This window comes from Hippopotamus amphibius, chromosome 1, assembly GCF_030028045.1.
Source record: "Hippopotamus amphibius kiboko isolate mHipAmp2 chromosome 1, mHipAmp2.hap2, whole genome shotgun sequence".
Lineage (NCBI taxonomy): Eukaryota > Metazoa > Chordata > Mammalia > Artiodactyla > Hippopotamidae > Hippopotamus > Hippopotamus amphibius.
Genome location: NC_080186.1, coordinates 69,255,847 through 69,273,585, shown reverse-complemented (window position 1 = coordinate 69,273,585; position 17,739 = coordinate 69,255,847). Strand labels below are relative to the sequence as shown.

Genomic DNA, 17,739 nt, shown 5'->3' with positions numbered 1-17,739 from the left:
TTGACCACTGAATATTTAATAAGATCCTGGAGGGGGAAAGAAAGACCACAAGGAATAAGCTTAAGGAAAAGCTGACCCGCCCAACCATTTATATTTGCTGCTTCTTCTCAATCTCCTTAAGGGCTACCCTATAAGCCCACGTATTGGTCATCTGATGTTTTAGGCAGTGTTTCTTAAACTTCCATGCGCATACAAATCACTGGGGATCTTCTAAAATGTAGGTTCTAATTTAGTAGGTCTGACGTAGGGCCTGAGAGTTGCATGTCTAACAAAGCTCCAGGTGATACTGCTGCTGGTGGTGGTCTCCATCACATTTTGAGTAGCAAGGCTCTACAGGAACACTGCCATAGGAAGATCTTCACAGCTCTAATTTCTTTATCCTACCCTTTCTAATAATAAATATTACTAATAAAATATTACTTTCATTATGCCACTTTGCCGGTCAAAACTTTCAGTGGTTCCCTATTCCCTGCTACATTAGTCACTCAACAATAGAGGTTTATTGAACATTCACTGTGTGGCAAATAGATTAACACAGCCCCTGATCTTATACAATCAAGAACCAAGTGGGTGAGTAAGAAACAATGTGCAGAACGCTAGGAGCCAAAACAATCAGGGAATAGCTGTTTCTTCAGGCCTCAGTTTCCTCATCCGTAAAATGAAGGTTAAACTAGACCAGTGGTACTTAATCCCCCATGTGCACTGTAGTCACTAATACCACCAGAGTCTCAGGCCAGACCAATTAAGTATAGGCTCTGAGCACCTCCTACAATAAGGTATGGGCAGGTTTTACAAGCTCCCCAGGGGATTCTAATGTGCAGCCAAGTTTGCAAACCACTAGACTAACCAGTGATTCCCAAATGGTGCCCAAACCATCAACACCAGCATCACCTGGAAACCTGTTAGAATATGAATTCCCAGACCTACTGGATCAAATATTGGGGACTGGGTCCAGAAATCTAGGTTTTCACCAGCTCTCCAGGTGGCTCTAATACATTTTGAAAACCACTGGATTAGAAAATAAGTAAATTTTCCTCTAGCTCTAAAATGCTATCAATGCTTTGAGCTCTGACAGCCTTTTCAAGGACTTTTGTCATCCAAACCTGTAGACTAAAATTATAAGCTCTGGAACTAGACTTCCTGAATTTAAATCCCAGCTCTTATAGTTAATTGCTGTGCACTCTTGATGACTTTGTGTTTCAGGTCCTCATCTATAAAATGAGGATAATAATAGTACCTATTCTCATAAAGTTGCCACGAAAGTGAAACGATTTTGTATCTGTACCTCACTTAACAGAGTGCCTGAAATGTGGTATTCAGGTCATCCCTCAATCATTACCCACATATTGAGTACTTCCCTGGCTACCTTATCCAAAATTGCAGCCCACCCCTGCCATTCCAGTGTCCCCTCCCCTGATTTATTTTTCTCCTTTCTAGTTATTACTCTATAACATACTACATATTTCACTTATTGCTTTGTTTATTATCTGTCTTCTCCCCCTAGGATGTAAGCTCTAAAAATCAATGATTTTTGTCCATTTTACTAAAAGCTATACCCCCAGTATCTAGAACAGGGGTATGACACACTGGAAAGACTTCAAAAAAAAAATTGAAGGGAAAATGAATGACTAAATGTTAACTATTATCAATATTAATATTACTATTAGCAATCCAAATTTTCCTTATTGAAACCTAACAGTTTATACTTCCTGTTTATTGTCCCAAATTGTGCTTTGCTCTCATTCCATGCTTTATCCATATTCTGTCCCATATCTAAAAATGCCCTTCTATCTAACTTCTGCCCATTTTAGACCTTGCTGAAGTTCTACGTCTGCTTACAACGTTCCCTGATGACTCTAGCTCTCTAGCTCTCTGAATATCTAGTGTTTACTGCCTGCACTGTACAACTTAACATTTAATTTTCTTAATGTAATGTCAGTGGGATAACTTCTAAGAAATTTACTTTTAAGAAGCTGCATCATTTCTCTACCAAGCATTTCACAAAAATTAGGGAGGAAGGGAGCCCCCCAAAAAACAATGGGAAAGCTTACCATTAGTTAGCCATGCTGCTCTCAAATAACTAAAATAGTGCCCAACATTTTACAAAGCACTTTTATGCACGTCAGCCTAGTTTTGACTAGATGACCTCAAAGACTATGTCTCCTTACTTTTAAATTTTCAAATTATCTACAAGGATAGAGAGAACATTTCTTGAGGTTAAAAATTAAGAATAAATCATGAAAGTCATGGGAATTCCCTGACGGTACAGTGGTTAGAACTCTGTGCTTTCACTGCCGAGGACGTGGGTTCAGGCCCTGGTCAGGGAACTAAGATCCCACAAGCCGTGTGGCACAGCCCAAGTTAGTTCATTAATTAATTTCAAAAAATTGCATCATGAAAGTCATAATAGAAGCAGAAAATGACCCAAGAAGTAGTTGAGTTCAGGTACTGGCAAATAAGTGGCTCTCTCACTCCCAGTCTTCCCATCAGCTGGAAGAGGCTCACCCTCCTCTCCTGTGCAGCCCCCTACACAGGTGTTATCAACTGACCAGAGCTGGCAGACAAGCGGACACCTGTGTGCCATCCCAGCCTAGTCAAGCTACCTGGATTCTAAAAGCAAAGGAAACATTCTAAGAAATTTAAAGTGATTTGTCCAGGCATATACGTGGTAGCAGACCAAGACCAGAACCAGCTGCCTGACTCTTCGAGCAGGGCTCTCTCCACTCCCCTCCTAATTCATTTCTGAAATTCAGTAAATTTCCATTCTAAAGCAATCAAAACACACGAAGCAAACCTGTGACAGAGGCTTTTCATATTAATGCTCATGAATAAAACGTTGAAACGAAAAATGACAGCTTCGAGCTGAGTGATAGACAGGGCTGGCTAGTCTGTTATTTTTCAGTTGGGTTTATTTACCTAAGCCTAGAATGTGTCATGACTGGAAAGAGATAAAACTGATTATTTTAATGCCACTGTCCTAGGAAAAGAAAAGAGAAATAATCTTCAATAATAGGAACTGGGCTCAACTCCAGTTCTGAAATAACTTATACTACTGAATTAACTTTTTAAAGGTGACTTTTCTCTCATTAATGGCAAAGCATTAGTTTAAATATAGTTTAATTACTAAATTTAAATTATAGGAAAACACATATACTTAAAGAAATATGCAAAAGAGATAAAAGAGAGAAATAAACATCTATTTTAACATAATAACCATTTCCTCACCATGGAAATTAAGCCTGCATTTCAGAATGATAATTTTTCCAGAGTCTCTCTCTAAAAGACAGTTTCCAAATATTACCATCACCTTCGTAACTCAGTTGGAATGAAACTCATTTGTTAAATTTTACCTAGCCAATTGATCATTCTGTCTTGATTAACTCACTTGTAGGCATACTGTAATGGAAGGCTGCTTTGGGGGTGGGGGGGGTGGAATTATCGTCTAACACAGAAATTGCCTCTGACGCTGTCTGCATTACCCAAGGAAACCAGGATGACGCCTGGCAGGTCTGTTACTTACTAGAGTTAATCCCAATTAGCGACTATGTTATTTGGTTACAAGGTACCAGCAGTTGGTCCTATAACCTGTCCTTTCACCCTGAGAAGGTGAGCCTAACTCGTTTGAGGGTAGGATGAAGAAAGTAGCAACCACACAGAATCTCTTCTCTCTGCTACCGTGCCAAAGGCGGGAGGGAGTAGCAGTGGTGCTAAAGCAGGCAGAGGAAGTTCAGGATCTGCATGGCCCCTGCTCCATTAAAAAAAAAAAAAAAAATGCTGTCAGTTCAAGGGTTCTCCTAGGGTGTGGATACACATAGGAACAATCTCAATGGGCTTCAGAAAAAAATCTAGCCACAAACTGATGCTTGCTAGGAGAGCCCCAGAAGGCTAGCAGGATTTTTCCCTCAACACTTCCTTTATCACTTCAAGACACTGGAGCTCTATGAATTGGGTCAAACAAGAGTGAAACCAAGAGCTGAGGTCAGACCCCATCATGGTAGACCAGGCATAGATTCTTTAGGCAAAAAGAACAGTCAAGGCAAATCTTGACATCTAAAAATCAACCAGTAGCTCCTGAAGAATGTTTGTGAAACACTGAGCACTCTGCTTCCAGCCTAGTCGTTCCAAAAATTCAGAGATCTCTTTTCCTATACCACATTATTGAATCATTTTTCAATCAATCCACTTAGTAATCTGGAAAAGGGGACAAAGACCCCATATCTCATGTAGAGGAAATATTCGTTGGCATCCAAGACACCATTCACAATCATGGAACATCCTTTAAAACACTGCTATTTATAATAAAAACCCACATTCCTTAAAAACTGTACGCCGGCTAATCCAACAGAGTAAATAGGGAATAAATTCAAGAGCTGGAAAGACTTGATTTGGAATCAGTTTTGTCACTTCTTAGCTCTGCAACCATGAGCAAATCACTTATTACCTTTGAGCCCAAGTTTTCTTTTATAAAATAATCACAATAAAATTTATTTCACAATGTAGTTCTGAGGATTACATGAAAAATATAGGAAAAAGCACAAAAATGCCTGACCCATGATAGAAACTAAATATTCATTTCCTTCCCCCCTTTCCTTTTTTCTAGTAAAGAAAATGTGTTAAAATGTTTCTGAATATTGTATATGGTTTAAAAAATTAACATGCCAATGTCTTATCTACACAACTCTAGTTTATATTGCTAATTTGAAGCAACTACTATTTATGTATGCAACTATACATAAAATTTGAATGACTTATAACTGGTACCATAATCTGGATCTCCTTTACCAGAAATACATTGCAGCTTTATTTCAATCTCACTGTGGTAGAAAAGAGAGAAAACCAACACCTCTTCAGTTGAATAATGGCAACATTTTATGGCCTTTTTTCCCCACTAAGTCCCTTTCTTTTGTGTTAGATACCATGCATCTCTCAAAATAATTCTGCTTATCTGTCTGCCAAAGCCTGCTTGTAGCCTTTAATACTGTAAGACAGTGTTAGAAGCAAATATGTATAGTCTGGAAAAAAAAGAGGGGAAGAAAGGCATGTTTGATGCGAAGAAGAGAATATGTAGAAACAGTCTTATGGCCAAGAACAACAGCAGGCTTGTCCATCTGTCATCATCAAACTGAGTTGTGCCCACTAGTTATCAACAGGAGGTGGCCATGTGGGCATCACACTAAAACAGAAATTCTGTCATTAGGAGGACAGGGTGTGAAGGGAAGAAAAGGATTAACTGTTTCAGAATTAATATCTGGGTTAGCAGGGTGTATACAAAGAGTGGCTGCACGTTTCTTACTCAAAGACTATAAAGCTTTTATTCATTCATTAAACATTTTCTGGATGCCTTCTGGAAGCCAGGCAATGTGTTAGCCGCTATGGATGTAAATAACAATTTCCATCGTTTGTAATTCTGTTGAGGGACAGAGAAGTAAATAATTATGATACAGAAAGGTGACAGCTAATGTATATACAATGTGCCATGAGAACCCAAAGAAAGAAGTCATTAACTATGCAAAAATATGGCAACTTTACAAATTTGTGAGTCATCTTTGCACAGGGACTATACTAATCTTCTTTGTAATATTCTAGTGTCATTAAATGCACTACAGGAGTGAGGCCAACCACAGAAGCATAATAGAAAATCCAAGAGTGAACACATGGGTCTTGATCAACTACGTTTACCTCACAATGTAAGAGACATATTATTGCCTTTACCTTCATTTCTTACAGTCTTTTTTTTTAAGTATGGGTGTATGTTTAACTTTTATATGATTTTTAATCTTATGAAATCCATCTAAACACGTCAATTTTTATTTTCTATAACATCAGTATGTTTGAGAGTTTAACCATTGGACAATACAGATATGGATGTAGGTATAGATATAGATATATAGATGTAGAAATAGTTTCTTGGCTTCTGGAAATACTAGTTATGACACATTTCTTAAATTTTACAATGACATTTTCTTTCAGGCAATTGCCTAACAGAAAAAGTGAATATAAGGCATAGCCTTTATTGGCATTTAGCAAAATGAAGATGTTAATACAAATAAATCTTCAGTGGCTTTAAGACATACTATAAAGACTCCCTTTCAATTGCAGACAGAATAAGGAGTGACTTGCAGCACTCCCATTTAAGCTGAAGTATAAAGTATGGATAAACTGTCAGATTAAAGATCCCATTTAAATGTCTACTGGCTTTGTTGCTCACACGTGCACTTGGAAACAAAATTTACAACAGTTTCAGATTAAATTTATTATTCATCTCTGAGGCTAAATCATTTCCCCAAGTCTCATCTTGTTTATATCTCTAGCGCTGGTGTTCCTCTTTCTTGTCCCTGAAGCCATACATTGCCCTGGAGCTACATGCATAAAAATACTGGTGTTCCCCTCCCTGACCCTTCCCACAGTCACAGGAGCCAGTGGAGCGTTCTGAAAAGTAGCACTAGGCATCATCTTGCCTCGGGCACTAGCACCAAGCACAACCAGAGTCTGGGTCAGCCTTGAAAGAGGCACTCCAAAGAATAACAGCCATCACTCTCCCACTGTCCTGATGTCCTGCACTGGTGGCTGCTGAAACTGAAAGGACTTACCCCCTGACAAACTCAAGAGTGCAGGGTCACACTAGTGTTATATGCATCAATTTGACAAGACATGAAAGTCCTAAACTTTATTTCTAATCTCTACTTCAGTCACATAATTAACTGTATCCACATGCCAAAATTTAAGTTGTAACATATATCATGAAAACCCCAGTGCCCATGTATAGATATTTGCTTACTGTTTTTATTCTGCTCATCTATCAATTCTATACAAGTAATTCCTGGTCGCTGTTCTTGATGTGATTCTCTTACTGTGATACCTAGCACAATTTCACAGGTAATTTTATGTTTACAGAATATTTTCTATTGGTAGTGGTGGCACTGGGGGTGCTGCAGCTTCAGTGTTCTACACTAACAAGTATACAAGTGTTGTCCTATGGATAGGCAAGTTTTTGCCAAAATCTATTCTCTTTTCTATGATGTTTCTAATCATCATAGTTTTTCATATATTGCCCATGTAAAAACTGCAAAAAAATTGATTAAAAAATGAAAAGCAAATGTCCTTACAAAGTGAGTTGAGTAATGATTCACACCCAAGGAGTCTAACTTATAAATGGCAAAGAGAAAATCCTTCATTAATTTTAGGTCAAAGGCCTGCAAGCTACTTGACCTTAACTGAAGGCCAACAGAAGCATCAATTAGTAGAAGTTTTTAAAAGTAGATATTACTGTGAAAGAAGTGATTTCTTTCTGATAGTGAAAGTTGTGATGTCTCTTCTAGGTTATCTAATAGCCAATATTCAGGAAAGAGAGATAAGTATCAAATGAGCAACAGGGAAAAGAGCTGGGTACCACTCATCTTATGAGTGCATCATAGTTCCAAAACTCTAGGAGGATGCTAGTTGTGTGGTTTTGAGAAACTGTTATCCCTTAAAGCATTGTCAGATGTGGTAGCGATGCCCTACTCTCTGTTCACATAAGCCAATCTCAACTACAATGTAGCTGAGGGATAATGTGACCCTAGAAATTCTATTTCAAATACACTTAAACATTTGAAACATACTTCTGAATTTCAGTTTGTGAATAAGATAAAAACCACTGTTTGTTCAACATTTACACACTACTTAGACACTGTGCCAATTCGATCCTTGCCTCAGTCTATGAGGTTATTATTGTTATCCTGTTTCACAGAGGAGCAAACAGGCCTACACAACTAAAGTCATCTGCCCAAGCATAAGAATGTTAATAATACTGTATATTCACATAAAAGAAAATGTCCTTTAAATCTGTCATTCCCCAGTTTTCATACTTGAAGAACAATTGCAATCCACACTCAGCGGGCAGAGACTCTGGATGCAGAATCCCCTGCAACACATTCATGGGAACTGAGGTCCCTGTCAGTGATGGTCCACATATTGCAATGTGCTTGCAGCCTTCAGGAGCCTATGCAGATTTAGACACATTCTTGGGCCCTTTTTTAAGTCTTTTTAGACCTTTAGATCCTATTTTTAATAACCCTTGTAATCTTTTAAAAATACGCAGCCAGAGATCAAAGCTGCTGCTTAGCTTTAAGCTACACATCTATATCTCCCATTTTAATTTGTACTTATGCAACACTTATTTTTTTTTTCACAGCAAGGAATAGATTTTCCTTCGTGGAGGAATAAAATTTGCCCTTAAGGAAAATAGTATTCATTTTCAGTAAATATTTACTAAGTAACTGCCTTTTCGAAAGTTAAAGGCTAACCCTGAAGAAAGTAAAAAGATGGATAAGACCTGGTCTTTTCCTGCTAGGGACTTAAAACCTAATTATGAAGACAGAAATAGTAGAAATCAGAGTCAAAATTTAAAGTGGAGACTCTTGGTCCCTCTCCAAGGAACAACTTCTGATACCATTTTGCTTCTCTAAAGAGCAAGCTCTGGCTTCCCAATGAGAATTGAGAAAGGGGGTAGGAAAGAATAACCCTTTAAGAAAAATATCAAGGATTCTGATTCCAGCAATAACTCTTAAGGTGGAGGGGGCAATGTGGGAGAAGGGGAGCAATTTCAGAACTGACTTGCATACGCATGAGGATGTGATTTACAAACCACACAGACCCTGCCCATCACACCTTCCCCAGAATCGCTGCTACCGGGAGCCCCCAGGCATAGAAGGGAGGATGCCAGGCATCTCAGAGGTCTTGAGATAGGAAAATATTGAGAACCATGAGGTCTAATATGCTGCAGTTTTTAGGTACAGCTCCTAGTGACACCATAGTATGTATTCATTTTTCTATTTGTCCTTATTTCATATTGAACAAGTAATATTTTATACAGACGTCTACATCAAGAAGGACTTAATTTGAGTAGGTGATTACCTTTGTCACTCATTAAGATAAGAGGCTGTCTCTTCAGAAGACCTGAACCGTTGCAAAGTTGAGTTGCTTAGAAAGGAGTCTGTGATAAAAAACAAGTATGAAGATGGTTATCTAAAGCAAACAATTTTAAGTTATTAAAAACCAACCTTTGGGGAATACTCCCACGATCTACTACGATTTACGCTAGAACCCAAAGAATTAGTCTAAGTCTCTCCTAACATAAAATACCGTCGGTATCTACTCTCTTTTGAGAAGACTTCATTCTCATCTTTACTACTAAAATAAAATTCCCAGTGCCACAGTCTCCTAAATTTATCTCTGTCCTTATTCTTATTATCTACTCTCACACTTCACATCCACCTGTAAAGTGCATTTTTAACCAGTTGATATCTCTGTATTATCCTCAACCCACAGGGACCCTTTTTCAGCACTCACATTTATGTTTTCATGTTTAGTTGCCACACTGATCAACAAACTGCTTGTGGTAGATGGCATTTTTCTTTTGAAGTTAGCTTTTTTTGTTGTCCCAATTTTAGAGAGAGGAGTTGTGTGTGTGTGTGTGTGTGTGTGTGTGTGTGTGTGTGATGATATAACATATAACTTGCAAAAATTTGTTATACAAAAGAATTTTTTAAATGAAAGGTAAAACTCATTTTACCACATAGAAATTACTACTAAGATTTTGTTGTGTTTCCTATCATTACTTTTTCTATCTGTTTTGTAACTTTTTATTTTGAAATAATTTTAGACTTACAGAAAAGTTGCAAAAAAAGTAGTGAGAGTTCCTGTATACTCTTTCACCCACTTTCTCCTACTAACATCTTCTATTACTATAGCATACTTATCAAAATCCTCTATGTATATTTTGACAAGGTGAAATCACACTTTTTATTCACTACTTCTTACATTTAATATGATAGCATAGGCGTTTCTATTATTTAAAATTTTTCAAAAACAACATTTTAATGTCCAGGTAATGTCATACTACATCAGTGCATATTTTATGTAACTATTCTCACACTGTTGAATAACTAGATTGCTTGCAATTTTTTTCTATTATTAAAATTTCTCATCAACACAGGTTACACTTTTTTAAAACATCTATTAATTTTATAGTCAAAAATGGTCTCTCATAAATTACTTTTATAAATTATTATGAAGGTGAACGTTTCAAATGCTTATTAATCATTTTTATTTCATCTTTTATAAATTATTCATCAGGTTGTTTGCCCATGTACTTAGGCTGTCTGAATGTAAATATTACTTACAAATTTGTGTAAATCTTGCATAGGAAGAATATTAAGCTTCTGACTCAAAGACTGCAAATATTTTTTACTGTTTGATGATTGGGGTTTATATGTCTTGTTTTCATTTTGATAATCCAAAACACTTTTGCCAACTGAAAACAAAATATCTCTTTTATAGTAGTAATTTGTAACTGAAAGGCATTTTCATTTGCAAACTCTGATCCACCAGGCACTAAGCATCTGAAGATGCACTTGTTGGGAATCATGGGAATTTCTTTCCTTAAAAAAGGGCCCGTATATTATTCAAATTTGACAACAGCTGCAAAAGGTACCAAGCGCAAACAGGAGAAATCCCAAGTTATAAAAAAAAGGCCATGTTTTACAAAATAAGAACAGTTTATGAAAGGATTACTTTGTATTGTATGTTCTCTAGTGTTAATTATTTTATACTATTTTAGTATCTTATCAATATTCATAATTATAACTAAACTAAAAGCTAATTTTTATTATCACAAACTGAAAATCAGAAAGCTATATTCCACTCAACAATACCAAATTGCTTCAGAGTCCCCCAAACAACCCAAGCTTTCTTGCATCTCCTGCCTCTGCACTTAATGCTCCCTTTGCAGGGAATCTCTACAGCTCCATCCCTCCACCCCCACCAAATGGGAAACTCCTGGGCCTCACCGTCTTTCCCCTCCACCACACCAACCCCTCCTCTCAGATACTGTCTTAACTCCTGTGTCTGTTTCTCTAGGTTTACTTTTACTGCCTCATGTTAAATGAGTTTTTATAGCTGTCCTCCCCTCCCCAACTGTCAATGACCTGAGAACAAGAGATTCAGTCATCACTGTAGCCCCAGTGCCTAGCAAAGTTTTTGACATGTAATAATAGCCCTATTAATATTTACAAAATGAACTGAATTATCCACATAAGGTAACAATCTTCAGAGAGTTATAAGAAACTCGACCTTGTTTTCTGAATTATACTGATAAATAATACCAACTCTGCCATCAGTTCTGCCTCAGGGAGTAAGCAGTTTCACTTTGGCAATGTCAAATGCTTTCTATTCAGTGACAGTGACGTAGGCAAAAAAAAACACCTTTCCTCGGGCACATTATTAATAATCACTCATTTTTCTCTTCAACTTTTTATGTTGAAATAATTTCAAACTTACAGAAGAGTTGGAAGAATAGAGCAAAGAACCATTGTATACTCTTCAATCACATCCACCAACTGTTACCTTTTTCCCCTATTTCTTTCTGGCCACACACACAAACACATACAAACACCACAAAATTTTTCTTGAACCATTTGAGAGTTATTTGCAGAATTGTGCCCTTTTATCCCAAGTACTTCATTCTTCATTTCCTAAGAACAAGGACATGCTCCTATGTGACCACAGCACATTTATCAATTCCAGGAATATAACATTTATGTAATATTTTTATCTAATGCCTTTATTTCTTTTTCTCCAATTGTCTCAATAATGTCCTTTATGGAATTTCTCTTCTCTGATCCAGATCAAAGGTCACAAATCACATGTTGCTGGCATGTCTTGTTAGCCTTCTTCATTGGAAACATTTATTCATGCTTTTTTCATAACATTGAAATTTTTCAAAAGTACAAGGGTAGTTATTTTGAAGAATGTCCTTTGGGGTCTGTCTGATGTTTCCACATGATTAGATTCAAGACATGCATTTTTGGCAGGAATACTACAGAAACAGTATTTCAACTTTCTCACTGTATCATGTCAGGAATCAAATATCAGTTTATCCAATATTAACTTTGATCACTAGAGATGTTAACCTTGATCACTCAAGAAAGTAGTGTCAGGTTTCTCCACTGCAAAGCTACCATTTCTCGCTTTGTAATTAATAAGTAATCTCTAAGTAGATACTCTGATAACACAAAAATATCCCATTCCTCTTCAAACTTTAGCATCCATTGATTATTCTTCTGAATCCATTGTTTCCATAGTGGCTGCAAAATGGTGATTTTCTACTTCCATTATTCATTCTACATTTGCTTATGTAACCATTCTTTTCCTTAAATATCTTCTCCTTGATTTGTGTTTTTATTCCTTATAAGTATGTACAAATTCAAGACTTTTTCAAGTTATTTTTAGATCTATTTTTAAGTGTTATTACATTTTTCTTTAACTTTCCATTTTCGATGTTACATGTTAAGAAGCCCAGAGCTGACATTTCATATTGTTCCACTTAACCATTTTTGTACTTCATAAAATTTCTTTAAAACTTCTAAGTCTTGCTTCAGACTTCTAATTGTAATTCAAGACTAGCTCTGTCTCATTACAATGCTACCTAATCAGTCATGGAAAATGTCTAATTCCTGTCTAAGAATCTTGTTAACAAATTTCTGGTTTGTACAGACTAATTTTCATTTTTATCATGTTTCACTGCACAGTGAAGAATAAGAAAGATTTAGTCTAATCCTGTAATTTAGGTACCAGTAACCTTCTACTAGCTTAATTTTGTGTTCAGACAAGAATCAAAATGAAACCCTCAGAGAATGGATTGATCTAATAACTTCAGTGAAAAAAAAACTTTGCATGTTAACTTTCTAAAATTTAATGATTTTTTAAAGCATATGTGTGCCATTAAGCAACCACTATATTAAACAATAATTTAGGCAATTTTACTACTAAATATTACTCAAATTCTTTATTTCTGAAGTTCTATCTCTAGTCAGTAGATTAAGGGCTACAGGTTTCAAAATATGCTCTTTTTCCGAGTCAAACAGTCAAGTCAAGAAGTGCCCCTCTGTCTGAAAGGACCCACAAACACATAACACTTCTTATGTCCATGAAGATAGTTTACCAATGAAATCATCAAGAAAGAGCCAGCATCAATTGTGAATGGTGAAAAATAATTTGAAACTTGGAAACTGTGGCATGGAGGATCATAGATTTTCAGAGCTTGAAAGGACCTCAGTGATCATATCCAGGAGGCAAGGGAACATGACGGGACTTGGCCACAGTCTATTCATATCAAGTAGATAAGGATGAAGTGTTAATTAAAACTGTGAAAAGGAGATCGGTGATCTGAAGAGCATAGTCTATCAGTGTTTCTTCACCACAGTTTTGGGTTTGTTATGCCTGTCTAGTTCCTCATCCTTTGCAGCCTTCCTCTCCCAAAAGCTATGGTTGCAACCTCAGTCCCAGCCTGGTTTTTAGACGCAATCCTGATTTTAGACAGGTTTAAGGAAATTTAGCCAGCTTTCTAGAACTGACATCAAATTAACCATGCTTTTTTCCTTAACTCTGACTTTATATGCAGAGGTTTTGCTCTGACTCCTTGACCAAATTCCCATCTTGAACCAATGATTGACCTGCTCTGCTGACCACTCACCTGCCTAAATTCTCCAATGTTAGCATAACTGAAGATTCCCCACCATCTTGCTCTTCCTTTTTGTCAGTATGCCTCTGTCACTAAGTGTTGAATTACTCCATCTCACATCCAACACCTGTGATCTTTCTCATTTATTCACCAATTATGGAGTACCTCTTCTGTGTCAAGTAGTGTGCTAAGCACAGGTGCAGATAGTAATGATAAAAAAGGGTGCACTTTAATTCCTGACCTTAAGGATCTTACATTCTTGTGAGGGTGACAGACAGTAGAAATAATCATGTAATTACAAGGTGGGAAAAGTATTAGAAGGAAATAGGGAATAATGTAGTTAGGAAAAATCTCTCAAGGAAGGTAACATTAAGGATGGAGATTTGAAGGATGAAATGAACTAGCCACATGAAATACTGGAAAGAGCATTTCAGGCCAGAAAACAGCAGATGTGAACACTCTGAAAAGGCTTGGGAAGTTGAACGAACTAAGTGGAGGAAAATGTGGCTGGAACATATTAAGAGAAGAGGAAAGATGCTTAAATGAGAAAGGAGAGGCAGAGCATGCAAACCCTTGTGGGCCAAAGGAAAGCATTTGGATTATAATATGATTGTAATGAGAAGCCATTGAAGGCTTTTAAATAGGGAAACCACATGATTTTCATTTTTAAAAGATTACTCTAGTGAGTTGAAAACAGGTGTTAAAACAAAAACATGTTCACAGCAGTATTATTCATAACAGCCAAAAAGTGGAAACAACCCAAATGTCTATCAACTGATGAATGGATAAACAAAATGTGATATATCCATATAATAAAATATTATTCAGCTATAAAAGGGAATTAAGTACTGATACATGTTCCATTATGGATGAACCTTGAAAGCATTATTTCTCATGAAAGAAGCCAGACACAAAAGGCCACAAATGTATGATTCCATTTACATGAAATGTCCAGAATAGGCAAATTCATGAAGGCAGAAAGTAGATCAATGGTTTCCAGGGGAAGAAGAATGGAACAGATGAGGGTTTCTTTTTGATGTCCTAGAATTAGATAGTAGTGATGGTTGCAAAAGACTGTGAATGTACTAAAAGCCACTCAATTGTACACTTTTTAAGTGATTAAAATGACTAATGCTATGTTACATGAATTTTACCTCAATAAAGAAAAATATCACTCTTTGGACAGTGATTGGTTTGTAGGGGAGGGGAGCTAGTGACTGCAGGAGGTGGTCCATAACTGGATTAGAGTGGTGACTGCAGAGATGGAGAAAAGGGGAAAGATTCACTATGTATTTTGGAGGTAAATTTTACTGGATTTTCCAATGTCAGGCAATGAAAATGCAGGGAGTGAAGCAGGGAAGGAAGGAAGGAAGGAAGGAAGGAAGGAAGGATAGAAGTAGGGAGAGAAAGAAGGAAGGAAGGAGGTAGGGAAGGATGGAGGGAGGGATCTAGTACCCAGAGGTTTCAGACCTGGAGGAGGAATGCGTTTTAAGAAGAAATGAAGAGTTCAACTTCGGACACACTAACCTTGAGATGCCCCTAGTCCAGTCTGGACTACCCTATGTTAAGATTCCACTTTCCAGTATATTTCTTCAACTTTTCTAAATTTCAGTTTTCTCATCTATAAAACAGGAATATTAACAGTGTTTATCAGAGATGGTTGTTGTGAGAATTAAATTAGGTAACGGATGTAAAGTCCTTAGCACAATTTCTAATACATAAAACAACTTAAGTCACTGTTAGAGATTATTATTGTCATAATCTCTGTCCTGATTGCTATACTTATTCCATGAGCTGCCTCTCTGTTCCTTCTTCTCGCATCTGCAGATGGTTGGCCCAGGCTAGAGGACTTGTTTTGAACAATCTCAGACTCTCCCAATCTATTCTCTCTTACTGCAGCTGAGTACACAACCGGCCATGATCTTTAGACAATATTGACAGAGGTACCTGACAGGGTAAAAGTAATATTCAGATCCCTTAGCCAGGCAGGTATATTCCTATGGTGGAGAAAGCACATTGGGCTCCAGTAACTGCATGACACTCCTTATTAAGAGCATTCAACTCACTTCATTCTAATCTTATACTTCCCTGGCATCCTCCTGTCCTTTATTTCCCAGGCGTTTTTTTCCTCAGGAAATAAAAACTTCTGACAAGCTGACATGAATATCTAGTCTACGTGGCAGTTAATTTTCTCATAGAGACTTGTAAATTGATGTTCTGATTTATAATCAGACTCTTATAAGTTTGGTTAGAAGAGACCAATTTGCCCGGGCCTGTTAAGCTCTGGGTGACCACATAATAGTCCAGTTACTGAATATGAGGGTTGTGTGTCAAACTCTGGACAATGATGATCATTAAAGAATGATACACACACTCTGACACTAAGCTGAAACTGCCATTCAGACTTAACAATACAATATTTCACAGAGGAGCTGTGAATATTAAATGAGTTAATATATATTAAAGTGCCTAGCACATATTAGATTCTCAACAAACATTAGTTTATTTTTCAAATCTTTAAGCCATATGCAACTCAACAGGGGAAAAGACTCAAGTTTGAAGAATTTCCAGATGAACGGAAATGATCCTAAATTTTTTTACCCACTCCATTCTGATCTATCCCTAACCCTCCCTCTTCCAAAGAGTATCCATTTTAGTGGTTTCTCATTTGTGCAACCACCTTTTACCACTGGCTATCTTCATAGTTCATCATTCAGTAATGCTTAGAGGATTAATGCAAATCAAAATTATATCTAAAAATAAGTTATATATTCTGAGGAATAATTTACAAGCTCTGTGATCTTGGGCAAGCCACAACCTTTCTTCATGTCTGTGTCTCATTAGTCAGTACCTATGCCTTACCAGCCCATCCTATAACATCTCTTGGTGTCCCTACCATCTCTAAAATATATTATATATATTCACTACTGAATCCTCAGCACTTAGCACAAAGTATGTGTTATTGACGTGTATGTTGAGTGATTGGATAGATGTATTTTAAGACTATATTCAGACTTCCTAGGTGGCACAGTGGTAAAGAATCCACCTGCCAATGCAGGGGACACGGGTTCGAGCCTTTCTTTGGGAAGATTCCACATGCCACGGAGCAACTAAGCCTGTGCACCACAACTATTGAGCCTGTGCTCTAGAGCCTGTAAGCCACAACTACTGAGCCCATGTGCCGCACCTATTGAAGCCCACGCACCTAGGGCCCATGCTCCATTACAAGAGAAGCCACTACAATGAGGAGCATGCGCACCACAATGAAGAGTAGCCCCCGCTCGTAGCAACTAGAGAATGCCTGTGTGTGCAGCAATGAAGACCCAATGCAGCCAATAAATAAACAAATAAATTTATAAGACTATATTCTTCTCACAACTCTCATAAATAAGCCCAATTTTTACAATAAAGAAAATGGAAATCAGTCACTAACTTGCTATCCATAAAAGTTTAAAGTTCTCATTCAAAGAAATACAACTGAAAAAAATTCATTGACTGATGGTAAAGAACAGATTCTCACGTAGGCTTTTTAAATGCCGGTCTTAACACCATTATAATGGATGGGTGAGCGAGTAGCTGAATTGATGGACCAATTGATAAAATATCTTATTCATACAAAAATATACCCTGCTAAATTTTTTAAGAGCATAAATTTCCAGGCCAGTTAGGGATAGATTGTTTTGTTTCTTCTATTATCCATAATCACTGTAGACTAAATGAGATTATTTATATTGCCTAGACTTTAGTTTCCCTCAATTAAATTTAGTTCAGTTTAATAAATATTATTGACTACCTGCTGGGAGCCAGCCATATACCAGGTTCTTACGAGTCAAAGATTAATAAGACATATTTTCTAACTCTTATGAAGTTCACAGCTTAATTAGTATATTGTTTTTTGTTTTAAAAAACCTCTGGCCTCATTCTCATTCCAATCAGAACTGCTCTACTTTTATCAGTTGTATATTTTGTGGCTTAATATATTACTGCTTTAAGATGTCTGAAAGATCACTGGTCTGGAGGAAGCAACACATATTTAAAGACAATGCTATACAGGTAGTAACTGTATTTTCTCAGCCTGGTTTCCTCAGAATACAGAGCCTAAGACAAAGAAGCATGACTCAGTGAACAAAGTTTAGGGAAGATGGAGCAAAGGCAGGCAGGAAGGAAGGAAAGACAAAAAAAGATTTGTTACTGAATTGACTAGCCACCCATACAGATGGTTGGATACTCAGCCTTAT

The 17,739-nt window shown here is 37.0% G+C and overlaps 1 protein-coding gene and 1 non-coding gene across 2 annotated transcripts in view; both read right to left on the bottom strand.

Annotated features, from left to right (window-relative positions):
* The window catches only part of SLC44A5 (solute carrier family 44 member 5), a 348,242-nt gene that overhangs the window by 276,188 nt on the left and 54,315 nt on the right, over positions 1–17,739 (bottom strand). The gene's annotated exons all lie outside the window — the stretch shown is intronic.
* Positions 5,511–5,612, bottom strand: LOC130842905 (U6 spliceosomal RNA). Its single transcript, XR_009050631.1, has one exon. It is a non-coding gene; the product is annotated as a U6 spliceosomal RNA (small nuclear RNA).